General features: G+C 33.7%; 1 non-coding gene across 1 annotated transcript; it reads left to right on the plus strand.

Annotated features, from left to right (window-relative positions):
- Nucleotides 1-760: 760 nt before the first annotated feature.
- Nucleotides 761-867, plus strand: LOC113860264. Its single transcript, XR_003503719.1, has one exon. It is a non-coding gene; the product is annotated as a small nucleolar RNA R71 (small nucleolar RNA).
- Nucleotides 868-8,924: the final 8,057 nt, after the last annotated feature.

The following is an 8,924-nucleotide window of genomic DNA, read 5'->3' on the forward strand; positions in this document are numbered from 1 at the left end:
TTGATTGGATTGGATCTAAGGGATTGGAGTGATTTGATTAGATGCTAGATTCATTGAGGCAAGGGATTGTCCTTTGATTAATACAACGTGAAACTGATTGTCATTCCATCTAAATGCTTGAAAGTTCAGAACTTTATTGATTCAATGTTGAAGTTTTGGTGAAACAATTTCCTAACTACTCTTTCTACATCTGTTTACTATATATTTTTGTACTAACTGTTCTATTTTACTTTCTCATTTTATTTTTGATACATTCATACCAATTCCATTTGAAATTTGTAAAGCTCAACTAATTGTGATCTTGTGAAGTGGTAATTGAGAACTTTATTCCCTGAGGACGATACTTGGAACTCAATTTGATTCTAAGATTTTTTATAACTTGCTACAACAACACTAGTACACTTGCTAGTCAGTTTACCTTCATTGCAAGAGCAGTTGTAAAGAGTGTGACATTACCACATTTCCAATCTGCAAATTATTAATCTACTGAGTCAAAGTTGCTATTTGATCAGAAAATAATTGGTTCTGCAGCTGATTCTGTGCAAGAAAAGTTTCCATCATCTTTGCTTCATATTCATTGCCTCTTCTTGTATTCCTCAAGTTGGAATTCTGATACATGGATGAAGCCATCATCTCAATGATTCTTTGGGCTTCTTCCAAGGATTTCATGCTTAAAGATCCTCCTGCAGCTGCATCAATCATAGTTCTAGTTACTACATTCATTCCATTATAAAAAGTTTCTAGCTGCATCCATTCTGGAATACAATGATGTGGACATCTTCTCAGCAACTCTTTATATCTTTCCCATGCTTCATAAAGTGATTCTCCTTCCTACTGAACAAAAGATGTTATTTCTCCTCTCAGCTTAGTAGCTTTTGAGGGAGGAAAATATTTTGTTAGAAATTTATTCACAAGTTCAGTCCATGTGGTGATACTTCCCTGAGGCTGTGCTTGTAACCAACATTTGGCTTTGTCTCTTAAAGAAAATGGAAATAGCCTCAGTATTATAGCATCTTCACTTACTCCTTTCATCCTTATAGTATCACACAACTGCAAAAAATTAGAAATATGCAGATTAGGATCATCAGAAATTCCACCAGAAAATTGATCCTGCTGCACTAGGTGAAGTAAGGCTGGTTTTATCTCAAAATGATTGGCTTGAATGGTTGGTCTAACAATTGAAGAATTTTAGCCTTGCATATCTGGAATTTCATAATCTCCTAGTGTTCTCATTCTATGTTGTTCTGCCATTTCAACTTTTGGAGTTGGTTGTCTAAAAGGTGAATGTTTCCTATTTGCAAAAGGAGTGACTTGAAATTCTGGAGAATGTATAACCTCTAGATCACTATCACTTCCTACAGATCTCTCTGCTCTAGTCTCTTTTCTTAATCTCCTAAGAGTTCTATCAATGTCAGGATCAAAGACAAGAGTAGATTTATTTTTGTTTTTGCCACGCATATATAACTAAATACAGATATAGTATAATGAAAATAGAAAACTACACATGTAATGTAATATTTGCAGAAAATTTAAAGAAACAAATGCTCAATCTAGTTATTTTCTTGTTACTAATGATATTGAAACAAATTATTCCCCGGCAACGGCGCCAAAAACTTGTTACTTTTACAACTGCTATTGCACTGAAAGTAAACTGACTAGCAAGTGTACTAGTGTTGTTGTAGCAAGTTATAAAAAAAATCATAGAATCAAATTGAGTTCCAAGTATCGTCCTCAGGGAATAAAGTTCTCAATTACCACTTCACAAGATCACAATTAGTTGAGCTTTACAAATTTCAGATGGATTTGGTATGAATGTATCAAAAACGAAATTAGAAAGTAAAACAGAACAGTTAGTACAAAAGTATATAGTAAACAGATGTAGAAAAAGTAGTTAGGAAATTGTTTCACCAAAACTTCAACATTGAATCAATAAAGTTCTAAACTTTCAAGCATTTAGATGGAATGACAATCAGTTTCACGTTATATTAATCAAAGGACAATCCCTTGCCTCAATGAATCTAACATCTAATCAAATCACTCTAATCCCTTAGATCTAATCCAATCAAATGTTGCATTAAGTTTGAGAAACCAAAAGATTGCAAGATTAAGATATCTTATCCCTAAGAAACCAATAACCTTGGCAATTAAATCAGATCTGAGAAACAAATTCAATTCCCATTGATAAGAGTTCCTCTATGATTAGTTGATCAAATTTCCATTCAATCGTTACTTTAACAGCAGAATCAATCACTCAATCCAATCCAAAACTCAATGTTTAGATCCAAAATCAATTCAACATTTCCATTTCAGATTCACAATTCCTAACCACAAAGAGTTTAAGCAAACATTACAAAAAGAGAAGAGAAGAGAAGAGGAAAAGAGAATGAACAAAGAAGAAACATCTTCAAGCTAATCTCCAATCTGATCCCTTAAGAAATGAAGCTTGGTGTTCATCCTCAATCTCCCTCTCTGACTCTCTCAACAACAAAAACAAATGGAAAATAAAGAATGAACAAAAACTCTTTTAATTCCTGAGCTAACTGCCTTTTATATTCAACTACTGTTTGAATGAAAACCCCTATTTTGTTAACATTTTTACGAAATTCATTTTATTTAGAATTATAATTATAAGGTGTTACAAGAGAGAGTTAGAGAGAAGATTAGGGTCAAGTCTCGAAGCTGCCAAAAAGAGGAATCGGATTGGAGCTCTAGGCCATGGCTTCTTGGAGTTTCTTTTTCTTCTTCTTCTTCTTTCTCTTTCTCTTCTTCCATGTCTGAGTAGTTCCTTGTAGTTAGGGATTTATGGAACTGGTATTGATGTATTAATTCAATTTTTACCAATGGGAATTGGACTTGTTTTTCTTATATGAATTAGCAATCAGAATTGGGAATCTCTTAGGGATAAGGAAACTTAATTCTGCAATCTTTAGTTCTAAGTTTTAATGCAACGTGCAATTGAATTTCACCTAAGGGATTAGGGAGATTCAGTTTATCATTAGGGTCATTGATTTAAGGAATTAAACTTGGCTATTGATAAGAGAAATTGATTGGCAATTAACTAAGTGCTTGAATGTTCAGAGGTATTATTGAATTAATACCTCTTAATTGATCTGTTTTTCTGCAAGTTTTTCTTTACTCTTAATTGCTTTTGTATGTTACAACTCTCCCCCCAAATTCGTATAGCTCAAATGGTTACAATTTTGTGAATTGATACTTGAAATCTAAATTCCCTGTGGAGACGATATCATGCTCTTAAAAATTACTCATTACTTGCTACAATCCTAGTGTACTTACTAGTGTTTAGATTGCAAACAACAAAAGCAAAGGGTGGAATTTCCATTAATACCTTGTGCTAACTGGGATGGAGCATAAAATGCACCCTGTTAGTGATAAATCCATATTTTACCATGTTTTTAGCATAGTTTTTGGTTAATAATTAGGAAAATAGTTCTAAAAATAACTTGAAAAGATCACAAAAATAAAATAATAAGTATAAATTGTTGTTTTGTTGAAATATTAAAGATTGTTTAGATTTTTGTAGGAGTTCATGCAAAAGATGGAAAGTTGTTGAAAGTGCTTAAAGGAAGGATTAAAAGCTAAAATTAAAGAAGAAAAGTCAAAGAATCAAGCTTGAAGAAATCCTAAGAGTTGGGCGTTACAACTTGAAGTGATTGGCGTTTGAACGTGGAAAGAAGAAAATACAGCATTGGGTCTGCGTGGCTACTCTGAGTGATGCGCGTTAACACTCCAGCAACTGTAACTAGATAACTGCCACTGCGTTGAAACGCATATCACCTGGAGCTTTGGCCCGCAACAGAGAGTGTCAACTCATAACAGATGGCGTAGCAACATAGAGCTGAGCATATGGAAGAAGTGTTCATTGAAGTCATGTTCGTTGAAACGCACATCACTTGAAGCCTTGGCGCGCAACTAAGAGTTGCAACTCACATCATTTGCAGTCAAGGCACGCAACTGCGTGCCTTGACTTCAGTCACTACGCGTTTTGGTGCAAAACTCTGCAAATTTTTTATAACTTCTTCTCGCCAATTCTAGACTTTTGGAGCTTTTGTATCACTTTTAGAAGATTCTAGAATACTTGGGGATAACTAACTTTCAGAATTCCAAGGGTTAAGTCAAAGAATTAGAGGAACTCTATAAATAGGAATTAGAAACTTAGGAAAAGGAGCTTTTTGTCATTTTTTAGTTTTTAATATTCAGTTGTAACCGTTTTAACTTCCAAGGGAAGTTAGAGGGAGAAGAGAGGAGTGACTTTTGTTCTTCTTTGCTAAAGGAATCTGGGAGAAGGCAAAGTTATTGAGATAGCTTTCTGCTTTTCATCTTCTTTTCTTCTTGCTTCTCTCCATTTCATTTTAATGTGTTTCTAACTCTTTTATTAGGGATTTATGGATCTAGAATTGATATATTGATTTCATTTTGACTCTGAACTTTGAGTAATTGATTTGATTGAGGGATTGATTCTGTGTTTACATGATTTTTGAATGGAAATTCAATTGATTAATCAAAGAGTAACCTTCACTAATGGAAATTGGGTTTGTTGCTTGGATCTGAATTAATTCCCAAAACTCTTGATTTTCTTAGGGATAAGTGGTCTTAGTTTTGCTATCTTTTGGTTCTAATTCGTAATGCAATATTGAACTGAATTTGGCCTAAGGAATTAGGGAGATTTGGTTGAATATTAGGACCAATGAGTTGAGGAATCAATCTTTGGTTATTGTAAAGAGAAACCAATTGTTAATCAATCAAATGCTTGAATGTTCAGAGGCAGAACTGAATTGATATTGATATTCTAGTGAAATAAATTCCTAACTTTCTTCCATTCGTGATTCATTTTTTGTAGCACAAGTTAACATTCTGTTTCTAACAATTTCTCATTTCCTTAATTCTGAAATTTACTTTCTTGCATATTGAAATCTATTCAATGAATTGTTTGGTGCAAATGGTTATTATCTTGTGAATTGGTGATTAAAAATAAGATCCTAAAGGACAATATTTGGGACTCAATCTAATTTCCACATTTTATAACTTGCTACAACTACCTAGTACACTTGCTAGTAGTGAAATTACACCATTTAAGTGCTGCAATAGAAAAAAGTGTAACAAGTTTTTGGCGCCGTTGCCGGGGATCTTAATTTTTAACATCATTAGTAACTAGAGTATAGCTAGATTGTACCACTTATTTTTTTGTGTTAATTCAGTTTTGTTTGATAGTTCAATTTCGTATTAAATTTTGGTAGTTATTTTACATATATTAGCTGTTATTATTTTAATTTTTGTAAAACTGCATTGTTGTTCTATTTTTAAATAAATAGCGGTTATCTCTTTTAGCTTTTAAAGAATATTTTGATTGCAATTTCTCTGCACTCTACTGCTCTGTGTTCTAATCAAAGTTCAAGTATTAGTGTTTGTGTTTAGTTTTCCTTGTGTGGGAAGAATAAAGACCTGTTCTTGTATTTGATCCAGACATAGACAGAACTTTGAGAAGGATAAGGAACGAATCAAGGGCAGAGAACTCAGCTAAAAAGAAGTAGAATTTGTAACGCCCCGATTCTCCTGATTTAGCTAGCGACCTTTGAATCGTACTTACTTGCTTATTCTAGTTCATTAGTATCGGAATGATTAGATAGAGGTTAAATTATTTTATTTTGATAGAATATTGATTTATTTCTAAGTTCGGTATTTTAGGGTAACTGCATGCAATATATGGTTTCAATATCGTCCAAGGATTTCTTTGAGTATGTTCAGTTGTACTGTCTGTAATGCCCCTGATAATTTTATCCGGAAAAGTTAAATTTTTGTCTTATTTTAAAAAATTGTCAAATTAAAATTATTTGCCTTGAAAAACGTGAGATTTTGTAATCATTCCTTAGCCGTTGAAATTCTGCACAGAATCTCACAAAATCTAGTAATCACTACTGTAAAGATTTCCAAATCTAGTATCGGCCACTAGAATTTCATTCAAAAAGATTCTTGCCTCCCGATTTGTAGACATAATTATTCCGGAACTTTCTTGTCTTGTCTTCTAAAAGGCCGGCATCATGATTAGTTTAATTAAATGCTTTTCCTGAAATTTGCACCATGTCAAATGTCCCTTCAAAAGACAATCTCGTCACATCAAATTCCTCGTTGGCCAATTACATTGCATGCATTTGCTGCCTAGAATCTAGCCTTTAGAATTTTGTGCAATTCTTGGAATGTTCTACTCCAAACCGTGTGCATGTAGCCTCCACATTCCTCCATGCATTTTGCTTGCCAAAATGTATTTACTTAACTTGCAAGTTTGCAAAAAGAATTCACTATTCATGCACAAAAACTGTGGCACCCTTATTATTCAAGTTTTTCACCAAATTTCACTTCCAAATTGCTTCAAATCAATTTTGTGCAGTTTTGGCATTTGAATCTTGTCCCACAAGCCCAAACCATGAGCATTAAGTTGCATTTGGCAAAGGAAAATTGAACACTTCATATAAATAGGTCAAGCTACCTTATTTCCTCTCTTTTTTCACTCTAAAAACCGTGAGCCTCCCACTCTTTCTCTCAAAATTCTTTCAAGTTCTCATTCTCTCCATTTTCTTCAAAGAAACCGAGACCCTCTCTCCCTAAATCCCTTCAAAATTTCTCATCTTCTCAACCTTTCAAGACAAGCCAAGGAGCTCCAAGCTTTCACCCTTGCATTCTCTTGCTTGATTCTTCAAAACCGTGACCATGCCTTCAAGGAGGTAAGCTTTCTCATCCTTTTTCCTTCTTGGATTTGAAGAACCATGGAAGCCTAACACCAAAAGCTCCTAAAACTTCCTTTTTCACTTTGATCTTAACCATTTTGAAGCTTTTCCCATTTTCTCTTCAAAGAACCGAGGAAGACAACCTAACCAAGAAGAGAAAGATTGAAGTTTGAAACTCATCCTCTCGATCCAGCACCTTTCTTTTGAAGAACCAGCCAAGATTAACTCCTTTTGATCTCAAATTTTTGACACATTCAAGGCAAGGGGGAGTTCTCACCATAGATGTGTTTGCATGTCCCTTTCTTGGCTGTTTTTGCTTATTTTCCCTTTGAAAAATAGTGTATATTGGACTGCATGTTTGAAGAACTTCAAATCTGAACTTGCATGTTAAATTTTATCCAAAAAGTGTGTGGATTTATTTGTTTGCATGCCTCAGTTACATTCTAAAGAGTTTGATTCCACTTTTAATCAACTTTGTTCCTTAAAAGCTTGAAACTTTGATGTGTGGATGTGGATTTTCCCTTGTACATGTCTCGATTTTTATGTTCCCTTGGTGAAATCCTTGAATTAATGATAATTCTTCCTTGAAACCATGAACTGTGAACTTGATTAACATATCCTTTCACTTGCATGTTGAATTTTAACCATGAAATGCTTTGGATCCCTTTGTGCATGCCTCGGTTTCGCTTTTGTTTGGCTAGATTCTTTGTTTAAAATGTTGATTTACTCTTGTAATCAATAAACCATGGATTGCATGTGAAATGGAAGCCATTGCATATTGATTTCAGCCCCTAAGTGTTTCGATTTTCCCTTGGAAGTTTGAATGTCACTTGGAAATGTTGCCCCTGCACTTGGACGATGAAACTATGTCATTGCATGTTAATTTCCTTTGTGTTACCTATTTTTAACTTGACAGAAATTTAGTGGAAAGGCTGGACAGATTTGATTTTTCTTGTAAAAGACTAGAATGTTGTACTTAAAGTTCAAAAAAAAATTTATTTAAGGAAAGTTAGTAAAATTATAAAGGGAAGTCACACAAAAAGAAAAGGTAATTGTGGTGGAAAATCTTAATTTTTGGACACTCAAACCATATAGAAAAAAATTGAACTACACTTTAGAATTTGAAAATCGTGCTGGATTTTGTGTGATTTACATGAAAATGGTTGCTTGTTAGTTTGGATGATGGATGATTGAATTGATTGTGATGTACATTTCCACTTGGTTTAAAAAGTTTCATGCATGTTGCTTTGGGAATTTGTGGTGGATAAGAAAGTGAAAACTATTCACTCTCTGTTTTGATGATAAGGAATCCTAAAAGTTGTACTTTAAATTGTGTTAATTTTGATGAAATATAGGTGATAAGGATTGTATAATGATAGGGTGTGTTTGCTGTTTGCACCTGGATCTGTGAGTATTAAGATGAATCATGCATTATGTTCATTGCATTATGTAAGGAATAAAAGGGGAAAATCAAGTGCAGCCCTTTTTGATGAAAAAATTTACCCAAACTGAAAAGATAGTAATTAAAGGTATGGAGATGGTAATTAAGGGTCTGGACATAGTAGTTAATTGATAAAAGTCATTCTTGGTAAGATCTCACTGTTAGCTACTTAATAGAACACATGGCGTGAGGACTTAATATTAATAAACCTAAAGAAAGCTAGAACTAAACTAAGTAACCTTGAATTAAATAGATAGTCGGGAATCAATACAAGTAATTAGAAAATAACTAAATGGAAAAACCAGAGAGAAAGAGGAAAGTGGAAACAAGTCATATCTAAATAGGAAGTAGTATAGTTAATAACGATGGAAATGATAAAGTGAGCGATGGTGATATAGTAAATTATTATAATAGAATTGGATGAGAAAATCTGAGTGGATTATGTCAAAATGACTGAAATTATGTGTTGAGAAATAGTGGATGTGTATTGACGGGATTGGAAGCTTGTATGTAATTCCTAAACCTTGTTGTTTAACAAATTTATGCTGGATAAGAAAGTGAATAATGATTGAGCAGGCCTTGTGAGGGCTTTGATTCTGTGCTTTGAATTCCATGTGATCCAAGATTGAGAAAACATTGGGGAGAGAAAAGAAAATCATGCTCCATGCATCATAACATTTCTTTGGAATGACTTGATGGCATAATAGAGGCACAGCTGTAGGTATTGGAGGTTCGGTCCCGAG

This window comes from Abrus precatorius, unplaced genomic scaffold (assembly GCF_003935025.1).
Source record: "Abrus precatorius isolate BTA unplaced genomic scaffold, Abrus_2018 Scaffold2, whole genome shotgun sequence".
Taxonomy (NCBI): domain Eukaryota; kingdom Viridiplantae; phylum Streptophyta; class Magnoliopsida; order Fabales; family Fabaceae; genus Abrus; species Abrus precatorius.